Below are 24,066 nucleotides of genomic sequence, written 5' to 3' on the forward strand. Positions count from 1 at the left end.
GGCAGTCAATACAGTTCAATTAATGTTTAATTCATGTTTTCTTCCTGAAGCAAGATGAAAAGACAGAACATTTATCAATAGCAGAGCTACAGCAAAAACAAACACCTTTTGTTCCAATATTATCATCTTTTTAAAATGCGAGGCACTGTATCTCAGAAAAGCCAAAATGTCATCTGCTGTTTATTTTCCAGAGCTGAATTAAATTCTGCAGATGATTAAACAAAATATTAGTGTGAAATATATGGTGAAGGGAATTCTTTTGCAAATGAATGCAGCAAACCAAAGCAGAATTTTTATTATTTTTGGTGAAGGTATTCTGGAAGCTATACACAATTCTATCATATTTAAGTACATGTCAGCCAAAAAATCCATCTCACTAGAAATCTTTTCTTTTCTGTCCTGCTTATTTCTGGTTACCAGCTAGAGTGCTGGTCATTGAAGTGAAAGCTGACTGCGTCTAAGAGGCTGGCAAAGAACTCCCTGCTGAACTGCCATGATCCCTCTTACAACAGCAAGCATCTGTCTTGCTGAAGATACAAGGTGTTTATCTCCATGGCAGGCTTGACTCAAACATTCAAAGCTCTAAAAATAAAGTTTAAAATCTAATTCGTGTCTGTGGCCTACCTAATCACCCAGCAGGCTTCAGTAAATGCTTTTTCATTGTTTCTTTTTTAGCTTCCTCTGTTTAAATGGCAGATACAGCGATTCACAGTGCAGTTATACATTAGCTTCCCAGACTCCAAGGTGAATAGTAAGCTACAGACTTGGGAATGTGTGGTTGGAAAGCTGCAACTTGAAGAGAGACCTTGGGATTTTGGTTGACAGTCAACTAAATATGAGTTTGCAGTGTGCCGAAGAGGCCTAGAAAGCCAATGGCATCTTGCCTTGTGTTGGAAATACTGTGGTCAGCAGGAACAGGTTGGTGTTCATCCTCTTGAACTTGGCACTGATGGGGCCATGCTTTGAGTATTGTGTTCAGTTCTAGGCCACTCAATACAAGAGGGACATTGAGGTACTGGAGCATGTTCAGAGAAGGCCATAGAGGCTTGTGAAGGGCCTGCAAGGAGAGTCTGAGGGAGCTGGGATTGTTCAGTCTGGACAAGAGAAGGCTGAGAGGAGACCTCATTGCTCCCTACAACACCTGAAGGAGGCTGGAACAAGGAGCAATGAGGTGGCCAGTCAAGCGACAGGACTGAAATAAATGGTTTCAAGCTTCACCAGGGGAAGTTCAAACTGGATATTAGGAAACATTTCTTCACAGAGAGGGCCATAAAATATCAGAATGACATACCCAGGGCAGTGGTGGGGTCACTGTCCCTGAAGGTGTTTAAACAGTGTGGGGACCCTTCAGTGTTGGATTGAGAGTTGGACTGGATGATCTTTGAGGTCTCTTCCAACTGGATGTTTTCTGTGATTCTGTGAAAGTTCCGTTCAGGAGAACAGTTCATCTGGGAGTAAGACACAGACATCAGAAGTGGCACAGACATCAGGTGATCCTGCTCTTAGGCAGAAAGATGAGCCATGTGATCTGTGGGTATCCTTTTCAGATTTCTCTAACTGACCATTAGCAAGAACACATGACACCTACTGTAGACATCCATACAGTGTATATCCTACCTGGTGGAGGCCCATGGATAACAAAGCATTTAGTATAGTCTTAAAAGCTAATTAGAACAAACCTGCCATTATGAAGGAAAACATTAAGAAAAATAGCTGTACACATAAAAAGCATGTTTATATATAACTGATTTATCAAGGCCCCAAACCTGTTTCTTATGGGTGAATAACCATGCATCAACCTTTCACATGCAAAAGAGTGACCAGGCATGTCAGGCCACATGGTAAGGGATACAGCTGGGTCCACAGGCTCATCAGCCCAGGAGAGTAAAAAAAAGAATCTCATTCCAAGCAAACTACTTGAAAGGAAATATGATACTTGTTTGGTTGGTTTGTTGTTTTTTTAAGGCACTTCCATGTGCATAATGGTAACAATGCCTAGAAGATCACTACCTTTATGCCAAGCAGTGTGGGACATCTCCTATCTGGAAAGAAAAGACCAGTCAGATTCAAGCAAAAAACTCCTAAGGAAAAGACTGTCTAAGCAGCTGCAAAATTGAGAGCTCAATAAAGCAGTAAATGATACTTCCCCACATCAGGTGATGGATTTTGATTCTTTTACTTTTATCAGATTATGCTAAGTACATGAGAAAATAAAAGCACAAAAGATGTTTCTTGTCTCATAAGCAAGGTTCAGATAAGGATATGAAGGAAAGTTGTGCTTCCCTTTCAAAAAGCAATGGACTGAAGAGGTATTGTTATTCTGCTGCCAAGCACGCTCTCCCTTATGTATAGACATCAGTGTTTTGTCTGAGATATTGTCTGATATCTTAATTGGAAGCTATTTTCAACATATGCCCATAGAGAAGTGAGACACTGATTCACTTTCTTGCAAGAAGAAGGACTGTCATAGGTCTTAGAAGAGCTGATATTGTTTGGAAGAGGGTGCCACAGCCTTAATATACACAGCCTCATAAGGCTGTGTTTCAAAGAGCTTCCATTATGCTGGCCTGGTTACAGTGTGAAAATTAGCCACCATTCCAAGCAATGCCCATGGCAACTTCCATCTCTTGGGATTTTCTAGATAAGAATGGCTTGGAAAAACTGGACAAGTCAAACTTGAAAAAGTGATGAGAGAGTAAAACAAACCAAAAGGAAACTCACTGAGTTGTGAGCAGGTATGTCCAGTAACACCTCAGTTACATAAGATTTAGAATATTTCTTCTATCTATGTTCATTTTCATACTTGTCTAGCTTGGCACCTTATAACATCAGTCAGTTGAAATTACACTACTACTTGACTTACAGGAACACCATGAAGCCCTACTCAACAGATGCACCCCTATCATGAATGTCACTTCCATCATCATAGGCAACTATACAAGCTTTATTTAAGTCAAGTCTGTTAACAAGGGATTCACCTGATAAATGAGAACTCCAATAGAGACACAAGAGTTTTATCAATAGTTCTGCTGTGGAAAAGATGATCAAGAGAAGAAACGCTGATTTCTTTGATTTTTAATTAAAAATAAATAAATCCTATTTGCCTTCAATCTTGCCCAACCAAATGGCTCTTAAATACCTGTTAAGTGACGTGGATACAAGTTGCTACTGGGGAGATTTGAACAGGATGCCAGATTGTCTTTTCACCATTCCAATCAGCAATTATTGAAATAAACTCCCATGGGAAGTGGTGGGTTCCCCTACATCAGACACTTTCAAAGCCCAGTCTGAGAGGGTACTGGGCCATCTTATTTAAACTACATTCTTACCCTGAAAGGTTGGACTAGGTGATCCTTGAAGTCCCTTCTATGAATTCAATGAATTTCAATATTTAGCTCACTGATTTGATTAATATTTGATTTCCTTGTCTGCTAGCTAGATTAAAAGAAAGAACTTCTGTCAACAGGAGTGAGGCAGCAAAAATCTAGGTTTGCACTCCAATCTTAATTTATAGGAGTATCAAGTTCAAATTTCTAGATAAAAACAATGGAGACCAAAGTTGAGATTGCAAACCATAAAGAAACTACTGGGACACAGACATCACTGATGATAAATCCTTTAGGCAAAGTCAGATTTATGATCTAGTTAAAATGGAATATCCTGGCATCTAATGTCATCACAGCACTAATAGGATATATCCATTGCAACAAACTGCCTTTTTCCATAAAATACATTATTTCCTTTATATCCTGTTCCCTGGCTTGTCTCTAGTTTTATGCCAGGCAGGGAGCACTAGCCAAGGATACTGCAGGTGAGGATTTTTTCTGAGGTGCTTTGCAGCATTTATGCATTCGCTACCACTGTAAAATGGCACCAGTAATAAGAAACAGAATACGTAATATTGAGCCCCCCAAAATGCAGACTTACACATTTTGCAAAGACCTAAAGAGAAAGGGAAAGTGTAGAAGACAGTATCTTCTGGTTTTTTCAGATACTTGTATTTCAGATACTCGTATTTCTTTTTGAGTCATGGGCCGGGGTGGGGTGGGGGGGAAGTGCTTATAGTCAGTTGTCATGAAAAAAGACGCACAGTAATGTCTATGTGAAAGGCAGACCTTGTCAGTGGAATCACAAATCCCACCTCTCCTAATTGGAGATCAACTTTGACCAAAACAGAGTGCACAGAATTCACACATCTTAAGACCCATGACTTCTACTGCAATAATTCAGAGTTTTGACAGCACTATAAGAAGCTGAGAATCCCCAGATTCTGGTTTGTTCCTCATATGTGTCCCCTTTCAAAAAATGCATTGATTTTTATAGGTATGATGAACTGGGTCAATTCATCTCTATGTCAAGCAATCTTTCGTATCTGCAAATGAACACTAGAAGATATTTTGAGCATACCAGAAAGGGTAACAAATTCAAACTGCTGTAGGCTCACATATCTGGCAGGATGACACATAGGAAAACTGTAGAACTGCAGCAATTTCTACACTATAATGACCTATATTTGACATCTAACAAAAGCATGAAAGTCAAATAAAGGAGTTCATTTTAGTTTCTGGACTATGAATCTTTTCCCACACCTCTATGCTTCCCAAAAATCAAGCACGAGTCCAAAACATTCTGTGGTCTGATGCCATGCTGACAGAATTTGCTGCTGAAACTTTCCCCTACAGCAGTACTGCATCTAAAGTCAAAGCTTCATTATTTAATTATTTTCTGCCTGTGAACACAGCCTTAAAAATGAGGCATTAATACAAACGCAGTCAGTGCAATTTCTGAGGCTACAGCAGAGCTTAGAAACAAGGCCACTGTATTACAGCTAATACAAAAAAATAATACTGAAATCCTAAAGTCCATATGCTAACAGGAATCTCAGTCCTCTTAGCTTTGTGTTGCATTAATATGAACAGCCAGATGACTATTTATTCACTTCACTGAGGTGCTAAATCTAAACAGAAAAGACGATGGCAAAATGTGAGCTTTGCTAGAGAATCACTGATAGCCTGTTTCCACAACAGCAGGGGTAATGTGCTCATCCAAGTCTTCTCTGTTATCAGAAGCCCTAACTTCTTTATCTCCAGATTTCTGTCATGGTTTTATTGGAGTAAGCGACGGATTCTCAACAGACAGAAATCATTAGAGTGAAATTATGAAACCATAATATCAAGACTGGAATTGAAAACAGAGAGTACCTCATGGGACAGGAGACAAGATGTTGCTGCTACCTTCCTATAAAGATCCCCTCCTCTCTGTTTTATACGAGGTAAAAAAAAAACATTGGCAAAACTCCACAGCTGAAAATCACACAATACAGACATTTTTATCCAGATCTTAGGTTCAGCTCCCTATGTGCCAGAGACACTGCTTACTTTCATTTCCTGTCAGGATGCAACTGTATTGAAAACAATGGCTATAGGATTGATATTCTGCTGCCATCCAAGGAGGTCTCAATTGCAGCAAGGGCAGTTTCTGTCAGCTTTTCAAAACTAGGGCTGCTTCTGCAAGCTTCATTAAGTTTATTTTTAAGAGTGCATCCTTTCCTGGGTTATGACCAGCTCCTCCTGTAATGAAATGCCCACCTGAATACCAGTTCATCAAAGAACATGAAGGGTATCCATAAGCCATATCTCATGGCATTGATGATTGTTCTGGGAAGTGATAAACATCAGGAAGTGATCACCCAAAAACACTTTACTGTTGAGTTTAATTTTACCTCCTTCTTTTTCTCATTCAGAAGGCAGTGATCAAGATTTTTTTTTAATGTATCAATAAATAAGCTTGAGGAGCAAAGGCTGAGCACCCCACTGATTTACTATTGCCTACAGATTTTTCTTTAATTTTATGAGCACTAACCTTGCGCTGCTTTGAATGATAGTTCTTTTTATCTCTTTTCCCTCCAATCTAATACCTGTCGCAATCATTACACAACCAAGAGCCTTCTCGCAGGCTTTAGTTAACTCACTGATCATGGAAATGCAGAATCTGAAGCCTGCAGAAGTGTTTGCCTACTGAAACCTGTATTTGCTTACAGCTTGCCTATAAAAACCTGTGTTTGTGTATATATATTTAATCCTTTACTCACTTTAGCTTATGATGAAGAAAGCAGCAAAGTACAAGCTTGGCTGAGGCAGTAGGGTACCATCATTTAAATTTTAACAGTGCTGAGTGATAAAATATCCCAGGAGATTTGAGAGGGTGGGAGGAAGGATTGAAAAGCATGTAAAATTACACACCCTCAAGACCTCAGGCACAGTCAGAGGGGGAAGGGGAAAACTCATTACTCTGGTCAGTACTGCTTGCAGATGCAAGTTAGGAAACAGGCTTTCTGTGGAGAATAGGGTTGAAATGCTCTTTCCTCCATATTCATCTCCACTTTCTTAGTGCTTTACATCAGCATTTCTTCCATTTTTACAAAAAGACTAATATCTTGTTTTTTCTTTTCATTTTTTTTAGATGAAGTCCTCTGATATATTGATTCAAATGGTTCACAAAAACAAAACAACCAAAACCAAAAACCACATCAAAACCCCACATTCTGAAAAACAGGTTTCATTAAGGAAGTTCTTTTTATCCTTGTTTGCATTTTCTTGTTTGTTTTTGGGGTTGATTTTTATTTCAAGTAAAACATTACATTCAACCAATTAATTAAAATAAATTATTAAAAGTAAAATAAATAGAAGCATCAGAATCTATCAAAAATCAAGAATTTAAACTGATCATCTAGGCACAGCACAGGTGTCTGATACTGATAATTTGTCATAAACTCTGGTATCTTGTGTCACAGGTTGGAAGGTCTGAAGGTTGAAATGTACAAGTTCTGCTCCCAATTATGGGTCTGCAGGAAAGCTACAGGAAACCTACAGGTAGATTGGCTAGTTGTTAATTAAGTGGCAAAATACAATTTCTGCCTCTTCCCACCTTTGTACTGGATGACCTTCATTTTTCCTCCCTGTTCGAAAAATAAAATTAGTTCCCCTGGCAAGTGACATTGTTCACCTCCTCTAAGTTCTTCCCATCAACTTGATATAGTGTTGTCTGCTACAGCATGGTCATCATCCATAACTTTCAGTAAAGAAATAATGACACAACTGACTTCTTATTTTTTTAAGATACAAAATGCAATTAAGTTTCAGATTTTTTCAGTTGCTGTAGGCTGCATTAATATCTGTCTCAATACCAGTAACCCATCCTGCCAAGCCATGACGACCCTGCCTATAACCCTTCCTAGGGATGTGCAAAATGCACTAGTACATCTCTTCTCCAGTCTTCTCCAAGTGCCCAACAGATCATGCATAGAGAACCACAGTATTCCTAGAGATCTCAGTGCTGTAGAGAGAAACATTAAGTAGTGTTGTGAAAAAGTAAAAGGCAGCTAAAATTAACATTTGTTAGTGGTTTCCCTGTCTCATAGTGTCCGACAAGCTCTCAGCAGCTTGCCACATTTGTGGAGTGCACACCCACCGTGCTTGCTGCAGCCAAGGGATTCTGATTCAGTCACATTGGGAGTGGTGATTGTGGTAGCTACATTGAGTAGAAGAGACAGACAGAGGGGAGGGCAAGAGCTGAGGGAGTTTTGGGTAGTCTTCAGAGAGAAGCTTCAGAGGCTGGATTTCTGTTTTTTCCAGTTGTGATTCTGGACCAGCGCTGGGCGATGAGTCAGTGTTTGTCACTAACGGGGCTCTGCAACAGGGAAATCTACAGTGGTGTGACAGCCTGTCACCACCAGCAAAGTAAGACAACAGGGCAGAGTTAATAAGCCAGGGAGACAGTAAACACAAAGAAACCAGAAAAAAGGGGTAAAGAGGAACATGAAGCAAGAAACAAGAAAACACGGGACTCCACACACAAAAATAAGATTTCTGCACACTGAGCTGGCTTTGGGTTGTTGTTCTTTTTCAGATTTTGCAATACTGTATGCTATGAAAGCAGCTTTAAATTGCACTCAGCCACCCAAAGAAAGTAAATATAACCACACACGTAGTCAATGGGATAATGCACTCACTTGCATCTGTGCCACCATTCAGACTAACAAAGTAAATCGTGCAGCCTGCTAACATCCCACATACTGGCTTTCTCCTACCTATGGATGGAAAGTCTCCTGTATAGACAGTGACACCCTTCCAATGTGCCTGTAGCCCATTCAGAAAGAGCACAGGTACTGTTTGGCTTGCAGAACATGGGAAAAAGGCAGTCTTCATTGGCTGGTATGGAGGCTGTCTGCAGTGCCAACAGGGAGAACAAATCAGTTCTAAAGCAGGAAGCCACAGAAGAAAGCCAGATTTCCTCTCTTAATAAGTAAATTGGTGCAGTTCTTAGTAAGATGAGAGAAGACAGTTTTAGATGCAGGTCAGTGAGGCAAGACTTTACGGCAGGAGACAAATAAGGAAACAGACTTTGGTAAGAGGTGGAAATCAGGACTTCTCTTGACAATCTGGGTCTTCTTTGGTGAGCCACTGTTGAGCTGGGCATCCTTGCTTCATATCATAGACAGAAAGTGACACTAACCACATCACATGCTGCCAGCTCAGCAGCTAGGCTGCCTACATAGACAACATGGGCCTCCAGAGCCTCCCTTCAGGTCTAGAAGCATTGTGAATATCCCATGCTATGTTTCTGTTATTTGTAATAGCAGAGTCCATCATGTTCTTTGACAGGACATCATCGTTTCATTATTGGTTTGCTTACTGCAAAGAACTATTTTTTTTAATGGTGGAACATGGCAAATATTAAAAAGAGGATTTTCTGAAATGTCAGATGTTTTTTCTCCAGCACTATGTGCCTATTTAAGGGTTCAACAATAAGTTAAAAGCCTCTATTTAATGAGTAAATCAGAATGTATAATTTAGCCTTTAGCAAAAAGGGGCAGTTTGAATGCTCAGTCTCTGCAGTCTCAGTTTTCTACTGATTCCTCTGCAGCTAAATACACACAAAATGCAGCATCCCTTTCCTCCTCCTTTCCCCCCAACTCAGCTTTAAACTCACTAACTTTTTTGTTGTTGTTGTTGTTTTAAATTACACGGAATAAAAACATGGTAGAGGTTGGAAGGGACCTCTGGAGACCAGCTAGCCCAAGCTCCCTGCTAAGCCAGGGTCACCCACACTGACCCAGGTTCACAATGTCTGGGTGGGTTTGGAATCTCTCCAGAGAAGCAGACTCCACAATCTTTCTGGACAGCTTTCTCCAGTGCTCCAGAACCTTCAGAGGACCAATGTTTCTCCTTGTGTTTAGGTGGAACTTCCTGGGTTCCAGTCTGTGCATACTGCCCTTGTAGTATCACTGGACACCACAGGAAAGAGTCTGGCCCCATACACTTACCCCCCACCCTTTAGCACTTGCTGAGCATTGAGAGGATTCCCTCTCAGGCTGCTCTCCTCAGGCTGAACAGTCCCAGGTCTCTCAGACTTTGCTCCTTACAGAGATGCTCCAGTCTCTTAATCATCTTTGTAGCCTTCACTGGACCCTCTGCAACAGTTCCATGTCTCTCTCTTGAACTGGGGAGGACAGAACTGTCAGTATTGTACTTTTTTTTCTTACTTTAACTGCCTCCACAACAGGATTCTTTTTCATTTTGGACACATCAAGTTCTAGGGATGTCCAGGAAAAAAAAAAAAAATCCGAAGTCATCATCTAAAGCTTTGACCATAGTTAACATTCATTTCCAGCATGAAAAGAGTAAAACACCTTCCTGGCTCTCACCAACATGATATTTCAGCCAAATGTATTCAATCATGCCAGAATGGAAATTCCAAAGTGTGCATTATGTTCATTTCTAAACCCAGTTAACTTAATTAACTCTCAGTTAAATGTGCACTCATCTTAGACCTGAAGTCTGTTCAATGTGGTATTTTTCATAAGGCAAAAGAAAGAATTTAAAATGTGCAAAACATTTGTAGCAAAAGAGTCCTAAAATTGTATGCAACACACAACCCACTTGACAATCAGTGAAGGTTTATATTCTATTTGCACTTTGTTATGTTCTTGTCAGTTTTACTTACATGATTTGAGTGATACTATCAACCAAACATGGACCATAATATTCAGTACCATTTCAAATGCAAACACCAAGTAATACGAAAAAAAGAAACATTAAACCATGCAGTAACAGTTGCATTTAACCTGTGTTGCCAGCGCTAAATTCACACACAGTGTGGCTGGTGTAATTATTAGAGGAACAAGTCCAGATACTCAGATCATGTAATCAGTGGGCACAGAGCCATTTCTAAAAATAAAGAAAGGAAAGCAGAGAAGGGGCTTATCATCCTTGGCAGAGCTGTAGCATTTTTTTTTTCAATGGACCCAGATGTACACTACAAATAACTAGAAGATGGCACACTTCACTAGCCACTAATAACTTTGTTGCTCTCAAATCGATTATTATCTCAGCATGCTTTGCTGGGTTGTTGTGGGATTTCTTTTGTTGTTAGTGTTTTGGGGGAGGGCTGGGGTTTTTTGTGGGTTTTTTTCTTTTTTTAATAATCTCATACTTGGATTTGACACACACTAAGACAGAGGTTACATTTGGCAACAGGAAAGTAATCTGGCTACCTCCCAAAGCAGGTACCATAAAAACAAACTGTTATTACTAGAAAAATCAGGCACATCTGACTGTCACAACAGGTAGTTAAATGAGAGAATGACTCTGCTCTGTCCTAGAACTGATGCTGCAGAAAGTGTCGTTGTGGCAGCTTCCAAAAATCACAGCTAGGATGTATTTGTCCTTTCTCTACGCAAAATGAATTCTGAAGCATATTCTAGGTCATCTGAAGATGAAAAACATTATATTAAACTGACATCACCTATGTTGTCCATGCCTTACTGATTGCTTCAAAATAAAACACAAGTGACCAGCTCTCATATAGGCACAGAGACACATGCATGCTACAGAAAATGTTAAACTGACATACTGAAGCACAAGCAAACAGGACACTCTTTAGCCATTTTTCTGTCATTAGGGATGCTAAAGCACAAGAGGAGACAGATACCACAACAGGTACAAAAATAACTCTTGTGAGTCAGAGTTACAGTCTGTGAGTGTGGGCTATATTTCACATGGCCAGTCAGTTCCCAACAGTTAGATTATCCAGATTTCCTGAATATTAAAGTGAAAGGAAACAATTCCCTGCCACTCTCAGAATAGAGCCCCTTCAGACTCTATGCCGCCTTCTCTGTCTTTTAGCATCAGCAAGTCCAGAAAAGCTCCAAAGAACATTGTGACTTCTGTTTCTGTTTTGTGATTTAGAAGATGGACAGAACAGTGTATAAACTCCTGTCCTTATTTCTGCTGTGGCTTTCTTTGATGTACGATTTGCTCCATGTTATCCCTGATATAATTGTCACGTTCCTTGCTCATGAAGCTCCTGAACACTTAGAATTTCCTATGTGTCTGAATGACCACACTAGGTTTACGCAATACTTTGTGATACTTTTGGCATGCAGGCTAAAGTGTCACCTCTGCTGCTGAACTCCATTATGCTTCATTTGTTAACACTCCCTAGCTGGTAAGATTCCTGGTGTAGTTACTCTGTAGGCATATTGGAATATTTTTAATCAGTATCTGGTTATCTTGTCAAAACTCGTTCTTCTTATCTTCTAATTAAGCCAGACCAAAGTATCCTACTTTCTCTGCAACTCAACACCAGCAGTTGTTTGCTCTTTATTCACCCATTACAATTTCCATTCATTATAATACACAGTACTTCAAAGTAACCCTTTGAAACGGAACAGGTCTACAACCCTCATACATACAGCTTAATTTTGCCTACTAAATGATACTTGGTTTAGCATGAAGTCAATTTACATATTGATAGATCTCTTCCCCTTCCAGTCATAACATAAAAAGTTAGAACATTGCTATAATAATTCAGTGAACATCAAATCTGATTTCTTTTGATGCATTCAGCCACCTAGTCACTTTAATGTATTTTCCTGGCACATGCACACACACTGTTTCATGTGAAAACATTTACATTGGCATTCAACTCAATTTTCCCCTCAAAGTCGAAAAATTCAAACAGAGATGTGCTCACCTTTCCCAAAGAATCAAAGTTTTCAAATCAGGGAAAGGGAAAATGTTATTCAGCAGTGGAGTCAGCAGTAGTTTTACACTGAAGCTGCAAAGTTAATCAGTCATTTCTTTACCTATCTTGTGTTAGCTCAACAGAGAACATCATCCATGCTAACAGTGCTCTGAGGTCCACCAGGTTCACTGTACTTGACTCACTGATTGATTTTATTTCTCCCATTTCTGGGTCAGTGGATTCTTACTTTTGGTTGTTTTCCAGGGAAGTATTAACTGTAGCAGAACACTGATTATTAATCCAGTGTACTTCAGCTTGGGAACAAAAACCAAAACAGAATTTGATATAGAGCCTGTGTCATTAACATATACGTGTGTACATGCACATGCACACAACTTCCAAAATTTCTTGTATAAGAAACAATTCCCTAGGAAACAGAACAGGTCAGCAAGTATAAAGTGTATCCTCATTAAAATATTGACAAGTTTTTGGCCCTGAATTGTATTCTTAATTTCCAGTAAATATTTCTTATGATTTTGAAAGACAGATGTAAACAAAAAGCATAGTATAATGATGTGTGGAGAAAAAAAAGTGAAAAAGGAGTTAAAAGAGAGGACTGTCCCAGGAATTTAACATATTAATTAATAAAACACCTTCACCAACAGAAAAAGTCTCTATGGGATAGTGAAATTGTATCAGATTCCCTGAGTCACTGTTTTGTTTTATTTCTTCTGAGATTTCTTTGAGGGTCTTCTTAACATTTTAAATGAGGTATTTCATCTTCACTACCTGTCAAAACCCATGAATTTAGACAAGATTTCATATGCCTTGAAGGCATAATCAGTCAGAGATGTAATTGCAGTCTTTTGTTAGATTACTTTTGTGACTGAAAAAGGGGCAGTGACTCCACTGCTCAGTGCTCCATTGGTTGCTCAGTTCTGCTCTTTACAGAAATGGTGTCTTTGGAATTTTTACTTAATGCTGATTTCTGTACAATTGCAGATTTTTTTAAAAAAAGGTCCAAACAGAAGGAAAAATATTCAAGTTTCTATAAGACAGATATGAACAGCACTTTGAAACCAAAGAACATGCTAAACTGACTGTGGGTAACGCCTTTGAGTCTTCAGGTTATCCTCCCTTAAGACACAATTGTTTAGGTTTCCACTTTTTCTCTAGGTCATATCTGGCAAGGAATGATTCCACAAGGAAATAAAGTGAGAACAATGCTGAACAAACACAGATATGCTATTTGCCTGTCTGCCTCCATGAACTCTACAGACATCGCTATCAAAATGTCAAAAGGCAAGCAGAGCCTGTAAATTTTACAGTGCCAGAGTGCCAGTACACTTACAGAACTGCATCACAGCTGTACTTCATGCAAGTGGAACAAAATGGCCTTTTTTCAGGTAGCTTGAGTCACTGAGCATGCTATAGTACTGCAGGACTGAAATCTTGGCCTTGTACCACATTACATGCTAGGCAGTGTCCAGGACCCAGTTCCATAGGTGAAAGACGCCTTTAAGAAATCCAACTGTGCATTCCCTACAGCAGTACAATCTCATCCTTGCTAGTGCACAACCTGCCCAATAATAATAAGAGGCATTTTTAAAGTCACTTTATGAAGGGGCAAACTGAGCCCAAAGATCAGGGATAAGCCAGAATATATAACCTTCACTCTTCTACAGCTCCAGCTATCATCAAGAGACTAGAAAACAAGCAATTTTGACCATGAAATCACACACAAATGGCAGAATATGAAAACCAGCATTGAAATAGAGACATAGAAAATGTCTGTCTCCCTTTTAGCCTCTGGAGAGCACCAGTGTTAGAAATGCAGTATTGCTACTATATTTGTATTCAGGCAGCAGCACATGGACTGGTAAAGACTCATGAAGAAAACTGCTGCAATGCTGCTCGCCAGAAGTATTCTACCTGCCCTGATGGCCATATCTAAACATGCTTTCATCAAAATGACATAGTAATTTTTTTTTTGTTAATCTTTTTCAGTAATCCATTTTATTCATTAGGTAGTAAATGACAAACGGGATTCAGTGAAATGAATGTAAATGCGCTTTCTGAGCAGCATCAGAGATCTACCAGCCCCAATGTCATCCTCACATAGGTGATGACATGTAACATAGCAGGAGACATTCCTGGTGCAATCTTACATGTACTACTTGTTCAGGATGTACATGGTCACCTCTGAGCACTACAGACTGCAACATCTGGATGATGCTGGCCAAAATCATGCCCAAGAGTCTGCTAACAGTTAGGCAGTGTTTGCACAATCAGCACTGGACAGCCTGACACTTCAGCTCACTCCCGACTCCTGTTTTATTTATCAGTAGAGATGTGGCCACTGAACCCTAGCTAACAACCGTTTAAGCTGGCTGCAATCATTCTAATGCAGCTTTGGTTACTTTTAGCAATCTGGAAAAAGGCCTATGAGGAAAGGCTGAATTGGGATTATTCAGCCTGGAAGAGAGAAGGCTTTAGGGAGGCCATATTTTGATTTTTGAGTACTTAAAGGGGAACTTATGATAAAGATGGGGCAGACTTTTAAGAAGGGTTAGGGTTTTAAAGTAAAAGAGGGTAGATTTAAACTAGATATAAGTAAGTTTGTTGGAGGGGGGGTAATTTTTTTTTTTTTTTTTTTAATGATAAAGGTGGTGAAACTTGAGAATAGGTTGCCCAGAGAGTGGCAGAAGCCCAGTCCCGGGAAAAATTCAAGGTCCAGTTGAATGGGGCTCTAAACAACCTGATCCAACTGAAGGTGTCCTTGTTTGTTGCAGGAAGGATTAGATGACCTTTGAAGGCCCCTTCCAATCCAAACTATTTTATGATTCAAATTCTGAGAACAACAAATTCCTCAGTTAAACTACCACCATGCACTCAGTGTCTTTTCTTATGCCCTCCTGAAAACTCAGGCTTTTTGAGATTTAGGCCCCTTCAGGGCTGCAGCTGCATTGCTGATCATGCCAGCTTTCAGCTTCTTAGCAGTCATCACGCATCAGCCAGAGCAGCTAACTTCTCTTTGGACTCTTCCTCCCTCTGTCTCTCTGTCAGTTAACATGCATACTTGAAACTCTGCTTAGCATTCCCATTGTATTTCCAAGCCACAGAACACATTCATAAACATTCCTTGGTGTTCCTAACCCGATCAGACACATAACAATTTCCAGTTGTCAGAACAAAAACGACAGTAGTTTTAACAAAACCAAGATAACGTGGCCTTACCCCGTCTTTAGTTCCAGTGGGAAATGTACAGCATTTCCCACATAGCTGGGGTGGTGAAGAGAATAAATAAGATGAAAAGGAAGCAATAGTACAAAATCTTAAAGAAATAATAATAAAGAATCATCTTATAAATGCTGTTTGGCCTCAAAATGCAGTGGTCCATTCATTGTATATTGGATGAGTTTATTTCCAAAGCTAATGAACCCCTCTGCTTTGAAGTATTGGTTCAAAAACTTCTTCCCAGTGATGATATTACCCAGCACATGCAAGAGAAAGGGAGAGATTGTCTCGAGTCACTAATCCCACCTCAGGATCAAATAATTCCCCTTACACCTATGACACACCAGTTGCAAGAAAATAAACACTAAGAATATTATATGTATTTAAAACTATGCTAATATATTTTTATACGCTTCATGAGGCATAGCAGCAGAGAGGAAAGTTTGCAACATGGAGCTGAGCTCTGTGTAGACCACTAAGCACTCACTGGTCTAAAAAGAAAGTTGACAGCTGATCAAAGGGTAAAAATATTAATTATAAAAGTGATGATTCAGTCTCTGAAAGGTGAAATAATACAAACAGATCTGCAGCTCAAAAGATGATAGGTATACCATACACATACATCCATCAGATAAATAACTTTCTCATAACCTACCCTGGATTAATATAAATATTCAAGAATGCAGCTTTTAAAACTAAACGTTAGCGTTGTGGTGGTTTGTTGGTTGTGGGGTTTCTGGGTTTTTTTTTTGTTGTTGTTGTTTGTTTTTTAATTTTTGTTTGTTTTATATGACAGTGTGAGAGCCCAATGGCCCTGTCGTATCAAAACAATGCATGTGCCAGGGCAGGGTTGATAGCCCCCAAATGCTCTATTGTCTCAAACGAGGTGTGACGTTACCTGGTCTGAGTAGACAGAGTGATGGTTTCGATTTGCCTTAATAGCTCTCTCTAGGAGAGCTGCCGGCCTAGCAGTATGGATTAAGGATGAAAAGAGATAATTTCTGTGAAGGCTGGAATTCCTTCTTTCCTTATTTCAAAAGCACTGCAATAACACCACTGAAAGGCTAAAGTGCACACCTCACTCATGCACACCTCTGTTTGTGACTTGGAGAGACCAGTCCCTGTGACAAAAAGGATCACAACTTCAGGAGTCCAAGTGTTGCATGTACCACAGAAGACTCTGGTGGAGTGCATACCAGCCACCAACAACTTGCGCTATGCCCATGAGATCTCATGAGATCCAAGGGTGGTGATATCTTTCTCTTACTGCTTAGTTCGCTCTCTCTCTCCCCCTTCCCATTTCCTTTTTCTTTCCATTTTCCTTCTGCTCCAATCCATTACCAAGAGTTTTCATTTCTTTTAACAAACCCAATTTATCAGCTGTTAGGCATGGGTTCACTTTTATTTATTCTGAGGGAATTTTTCTGAATCTTAGCACGACCTCCTCTGCTGCCCAGGGTTGGTTTGGGACACTGGGTCATCAGAGAGAGTTAACCTAGAAACTACTTCTATCATAAGGTGGTGATACATTGGACTAGGATGGATGGATGGATAGATAGACAGATATCCTCAAGAACAGTCAGAATTTTCAGTGAAAGCACTTCAGAGCCATTGAGAGATATTTCAGTGACTCCCAAAGGTTAAAAATCTAAAAAGCATATCACTGCTTTAAAATATTAAGGAATAAACAATTATTACATAATTATCTCAAGATCAACAGCAATTTGATAGAATTAAATTACTAGTAAGCACATGTATGGTTAGTTCGAGTGATTTCTATCTTGTCTTTCATGCCTTTACATTTACTGCTCACCTACTGACAAACATGGCAGCTATTTAAAGCACTTAGCACTGTTTGCACATGAAACTCCTATTCACTTTGTCTTCTTTACATATCTCTTATCAAACTAGTGACAGCAATAGATATCTTCAACGAAAGGCGACAGTGACAAACCCTCCCATTAAACATCCTCAATACAGGCTTTCAATACATCAACAGAAGTGCAGGCTGTACACAACCCAGAGGTCTGAGGCTGCCCATTTGTTGAATAATTGCCTCCTCCATATTCTTCATTTCCTGATAATTGCTGGCTAAATCCGTCCAGCAAAACATGGCGTGTTACCCCCTCACTTTACCAGACAGACATATTCAAACATGCACCATCTTTCTGTAGGTGCAAGCTACATAATGGAGGAACATTTCACTTCAAAACTCAAATTTGCATTCCATCCAAGAAGGGTACATAGTCATCTGCAGAGATTTGGAATCAAATAACAAGATGCCTTTCTCTGCATTGTCAAGAGCCTGAACTTTAAAGAGTGAACGGTTAAAAGCCATTTGCAAGCCAAAATGATGAATCTTAATTTTTGGCAAGTGCTTTTAAATACAAGTCCTGAGATCAAGAAGTTACATCCTCTCAAACAAAGGAAAACTGTACTACTCAAAAAGGTGCTGCAAGCCCAAAAATAAAACCCCTCCCTAAGAAACAACAGTGATTTTGTTTTGTCTATACATACAGATTGAGATAATTAAAGGCTCATTCTAGAAGAAAACAAATATTAACTACATTTAAAAGAGATTACCTAGGACAGAAACTGTCAAAGTTTTCCTGTGAAATGTATTCATTTTCCAGTGAAAAATACTGATTAATTGATGTAAAAATACACTGGGACTACATGCATCAGGCTGGATTTTCCTAAAACAAAAAGATAAACTCCACACAAAACCCCCACAAACAAAGAAAAAGCATTCCCCCAAAAAGTAATTATTAATCTAAAAGTTTTAATATTAAAGATTTTAAAAGTTACAGAAAGAAAGAATTTAAATTTAACTCAGTCCTGTGTTGCTCACTATCCCTTTTCAAGAACTGTAAAAGAGCATTTCATTTTCTATAATTTTTTTCAATTTTGCCAACAAAATAAAATAAAATTACATGTTTAATAAACTTTAAGAATGACACTTCATCTTTCCCAAGGTCAGATACCTACTATTCATAGATTTATATTGAGAAAGGGAAGAACTGCCAGCCCTGCAAGTAGTTGGACCGGAAGAACCCCAAAGGTCTTTTACACCATTAATGATTCTGGGAGTCTATGAATAAACCACCTGCCTCTTCAAAAATTGTTCCCAGCTATCTTAGTTGGGCATATGGTATCAATTACCATAATATTCCAGTTCTTTTCAATCTTTAATATATTTATTTTCACAATCCTTTTGAGAGGCAAGAAAGTCTATTATCCCTGTTTTACAGATAGAGGACTCAGGTATTGAAATTTATATGGTTTCTGTTAAATATTCCCTTTCTATTCCTTACGCTTAAGGTTCTTTGGATGGTGAATGTATATGTGGACATTTATGCACAAAATACTGAAAATATTCTTAAGTCCTTCTGGGTAATTTCTTTTGCATCATTTCATACCTGATAACTTCAATGATTTTTCTAATACTAGAGAGCTTTGGTTTGGGCATTTTAATTTAACCCCCTGAAAAAAAAATCATAACTCACGTCAAGACAGCACCTCCTGACTTGTTATCTTACCCTGTACATAACCCAAGACAAGCACTTGAATAAGTATCATGATCATTTCAATGCCTTAGCAAATGCATAGCTAATTTGTAAATTACAATTCATAGAGATCACAAGGGTATAAAAGCTTGCTGTCACCACTAGCATCATACTGATATGAAACAAAGATTAGCAGCTACCCAGAGAGAGGAAAGGACAAAAGACAACAAACAAATGACAACACAATACTTAAAACAGATCCTTAAGATCTCCATTCATGAGGGTCATCTAAATAATTCACAGATGGCTCCTCAGGTTTGTGAAGACAGAAAGATATTAGCAGGTTAGTAAACAAAACTAAAGCAATTATGGGTGGGAAAAAAATAGATTTTAAAAAAAAGGATAAAATATCCTAAAACTTTATTGAACAAACTTTGATCCACACTTCAATGAAAGACCCTACTTCTAAAATTAATCCAATAAAGACCCAAGGCCAATGAGGCCATGACATGTAAGCTTAACTACTGGTATTTTGTACAGTCCAGCAAATTACATGTACAAGTATAAGTTTCACTTTAAGACTTACATGTCTCAAACTGCTGATACATCACAAAAATAACAAAGTGTAAATAATAAATGTGGATAGGTGATCAGGAAAGACTACATGCATTGAGCCTGCACAAGCTCAGTACTATTTTCTCATCTGGATTTACTGAAATCTTAATCACAACCCCTTGCTATGTTTATATCCCTAGGAGCCATATTCTTTTGTTTTAGTGTATGCAGTACCCTTTGTGATAGATTGTTTTCAAAAATATTTTAAAGGAGATACTCTGTGTGGAGCTAAAACTTTTTTTCTATCAAAGGTTGAACAGCAGAGTTCTCCACAGAAAGGATTCACTCCATTTTGCGTTCAATCTCCTGAGTACTGTGAATTTATTAACCACTTTGAAGTAGTAAAAATGTGATGTGTGTGTGTGTGTCTACAGATGATCCAAACAGCATAAAAAACAGTAAGGAAATCAATAAAGCAGCTTTTTAACAAATGCATTTCCAACCGATCAAAAGAATAGCCTAACGGCTACATAGGGCTGATCTAACACTCATTACATTATCATTTCAAGGAAACATCTCTTGCAACTGAAAGGTGAAGTCTTTCTGTAATGAGCTCCTTCTGAGTCAGCAACAAGACTCTTTTCTATAGTGCTGTGACAAAATAAATATGTGGCAAACACCGGGGAGGGAATTATTCTCTGCAAACAAATGTTTTCCTGCTTGTGAGGCCTCTTGCTTTGAATTGCTTTGCAGCTTAAAAGCAAGGAAACATAGAGAGAGAGGGGTCTTTAATGTAGGACCTTTTCAGGAAAAATGTAACTCAGCAGTGGCTGCCTCTGAGGGATAGGTAAGCAGGGGAACATGTATACTGTCTGGCATTAGCAGATTCAAACCTACGCTGAGTGCAGAATGGGATTTGAGCTAGCCCTGGAGAAGTTCTCTGATGTTTTCCACAGGTCTCTCAGAAAAATGTTTCACTCTCTAGCTATATCAAAGCTGAATATCTTTTTCAAATTAAAGAGATGGTAAATCTGAAACATATGGCTTTATTTAAATTTTAAGACAATATAAAATATGCAGGCCACATCCTTAGCATAAATCACCAAAGGTTTACAAAGCCACTGATCGTAGAAATTGATGGATTGCACCTAACTATACTACTGTATCTTCATTTATTTGTGTGCTGGCTTTTTCAGAAAACCATTAAGAAATTAAGAAGCCAAAGTGGCTCGTTTCTGTAGCAGGCATTCAGCTGGCTGACCTAGAAATAACTGACAGCAATGACGGATTAGGGCACAAGACATCAATTTTGCCCCCTGCTCTATTCAAAAAGATGCTCTTACAGGTAAAATCACATCCTAAAAATTGCTGGTAAGGAAACAAGCACCTGGCATTAGTAATCACAATGCATTACATTTTTTTTGTATTTGACCTTTTTTTTTTTTCCCATAATAATAGTGGCTTGGGGCCACCACATTGCCCCATAGTTCATTCTAAATTAGCAAGGAAATTCAATATCCTCAAAATGATTTTGCATTACACAATCAAATTCCACTTCCAAAGGAAAGTGTAGCTCACAAAGCATCACTCTTTCTACTCTCATCAGTTAAAATCATCTGTAACCACTACTGCAACCTGTGCAATCAGAGTAGCCTTATGAATCTTCAAGCAAGAGAATGTATAGGAGACAAAATAATTTTTGATGGCATTCATTAGGAGACTACTCATAAAGCAAAGGCTTATAAAGACCAGGCAGGCTGAGGCTGACCCTTTTGTTTTCACAGTCTCTTGTATATCTGGAGTAATGTAGTTTGCCTTATAAATATTATTGGCATGAGTGAATAGGAAGGTTCCACAGGGGCCAGAAAGAATCAGAAATTCTTGTTTCTTTATCTGTCTTCACAATGGTTCAAGGAGAATCAGGAGATCCCTTTACACTTCATCCTCAGAAGTAAACATAAAAAATGGGATCGACTTCCCCTAATGTTGAGTGTCTTAATTTTAAATATCTATGTCTTACATTTTTCAGTCATTTGATTTTGCTTGAAATCAAATGGATAAAACTAGGTGCTTTTAGGGAATCATTTGTCCAGAAAGAAATGTCTCAAAAAGATAAATCACACACTAGAAATGTTTTTTTCTCTTGTCTTTTAACGAGAAGATAAGATGACTTAGCTCAGAGATAGACATTTACATTGTAGATGTTTAAATGCGACGAATCCAGAAAGACATCCTGCTTTGCAGTTTGCAGTATTTTGGTGACATGACATTTGTGCACCAGCTCTTGAAATTCTCTGTAGAATCTAACAGCTATAAAAGGAAAATAAAATGGTACCCCTTTCATGGAATTCATGAATCAGGAGATCAGAAGGGAAAGAGAAATCTCTCTAAATATGTCTTTTTTTTTTTTTTTTTTAAATTCCTCCTTTGTCTCCTTGAAAGCTGACTTTTTGTTTTAGGTTGCATGTGCCTGGGTTTGTGCACCTGCATGTTTCTTTGTACCAAACTGCCTATCACCCTCCAATAGGAACTGGATAAATTTTCTGCTTTATTAGTATCACCCTTCATATTTTTTTCTTCATTGTCTCTTTAAAAAACTTTCTTACATTTTACTAATTCTTTTTTTCTATTGCTTCCTTTTTACCATCAGCCTTCAGTTGTCTTAAAGGGTTTCAGAGGATGCTGGAGGAATAATGCAGTTAAAAAAAAAAAAAATGGAGAAGGGAAAAAATGACAGTTACATGTTGCTGTTTTCCCAAAGACATGGCGGCCCTTCAAACTTTCCCTAGAGGACTTGAGCATTTTTTGTTTCTCTAACCATCTCCAAAAATTAATTTTAAAAAAGAAAAAATCAAGTAAATGGTTGGAAATTTTCTTTCATTATAGAAAATTAATGTTAGGATCAAAAATTGTGGGTAAAGTTTTCTGTGGATCACAATTCACAGAGGAAGATCTTTCAGCCTCCAGATATTTTGTTGCAAAATACAGAAGCATTCATTTTGTGGTCATGAGGCAAAAAGTTTTCATGTCTGGGTAGGTTCAGATTGGACGTGAGGAGGAAGTTGCTCAGCATGAGAGTGGTGAGAGCCTGGAATGGGTTGCCCAGGGAGGTGGCTGAGGCCCCATCCCTGGAGGTGTTTAAAGCCAGGCTGAATGAGGCTCTGGCCAGCCTGATTTAAGGTAGGGTGTCCCTGGGCATGGCAGGGGCGTTGGAACTAGATGATCCTTGTGATCCCTTCCAACCCTGACTGATTCTATGATTCTAAGACTCAGAGGAGCTGTCAGCATCATGATGCAGGCCCTGCACTTTCCTTCCATACTTTGTTTCTTGTTTGAAGTTTTAGACCCAGGAATACATTCTTTTCCCCACACTCCAATGTAGATTATTCTAAATGAGGTTATATATCAGCACTGAAAATCATAATTGAAGTGCTACGACTTGTGTAGTGCATCACTTTTCCATAAAGTATATGACACTTCTACTATTCTACTTGTTTGAATAAGAGCTGAAGCAGGTGGCTGTTTTTCAATTTCACATTTTGTATTTTTAGTGCTTGCATTCATATTACTCTTGCCTTGCTACAAAGGAGATTGTACCTTTTAATATATTGTAATTTATAGAGTGGTCCTGCCGTGGCTAAACATCTGCTAGATTTTTACTCTTGACCTGTCAGTGAGGCATTTGAATATTCCTCAACAGGAATATTTACACTCTCATTTTCTGCTCTGGATGGTTGTGATCTTAAAATATTAACAACTGAGTTAAGTAGCCAAAGCCTTTATAATCCAACCCTCCAGCTCTACCCTTCCCAAAACCATAGTTATTTTATATGATAATTAAAAAGAAATTGGAAAGTGTTGATTTTCTGTGGAATAACCTCTGAGCTGAAAGTATCAGTTACCACAAATCTTTCAAGGGCCAGAACACTAAGAAGTCTATATTAATGTATTTTGATTTGGGTGCAACAGTGCTTTCTGTGGTTTTAGTAACCTACAATATATGGATGTGTTCAAATAAAATAGAGCAGTAATTCTTAAAATGGTAAAGGAATTCTCAGTATACAGATTAAGATACATAATTTGAAAGGTAAAACAAGCTGATGATAAACACCGACTTCTAAATAAAAATATAAGAGTTGTATGAAGACAAAGAGATCGCTGATGAAGAACACTGTTCTCATCCTGGCTTTTCTCCTATTATACTGGTTTTTAAAGGCGGACATCTATTTTTGTTGTCGTTCAATGATATGAATCAATAGCCACACAACAAATCTCATGTCTTCCCTTCCAGTCAAGTTCCCAAAATTGAAACTTCCTGAGCCCATCTGCTTTTGACAAACACCAGGGAAAGTAAAGCAAATACAACTGAAAGGTCCTAGCTGCTGATTCTGCTGCTGCTGCTAAGAGTATTCATTCTTCTCTCACTGATCACTTGCCATCTTATTTTATGCAGATGGCATCCCAGCTGCTGCGTGACCAAACATAAATGGTCAGTGTACACATAGATCAACATGTTAGGTAACATATTATCAGTACAGCAGAAAATGCATTTTCTTCTCCAGCTGTAAAATAAGGGTCCTCAAACTGGCTCAATATGAACTGCATCATAATCTCTTTCTATAAAACCCCTTGTATCAAATCAACACAAATTTGCCAGGCCACCAAGTTTTCTGTGTTACCCTGCATTTCCACCCTACTCTCATTTTGTGGTTATTACCTTAATAAAGTATTCAAATTACAT

At 38.6% G+C, this 24,066-nt stretch overlaps 1 protein-coding gene across 6 annotated transcripts in view; it reads right to left on the minus strand.

The window, feature by feature from the left end:
• DSCAM (DS cell adhesion molecule) overlaps positions 1-24,066 on the minus strand; it is a 459,192-nt gene that overhangs the window by 303,758 nt on the left and 131,368 nt on the right. The gene's annotated exons all lie outside the window — the stretch shown is intronic.

This window comes from Pogoniulus pusillus, chromosome 12, assembly GCF_015220805.1.
Source record: "Pogoniulus pusillus isolate bPogPus1 chromosome 12, bPogPus1.pri, whole genome shotgun sequence".
NCBI lineage: Eukaryota > Metazoa > Chordata > Aves > Piciformes > Lybiidae > Pogoniulus > Pogoniulus pusillus.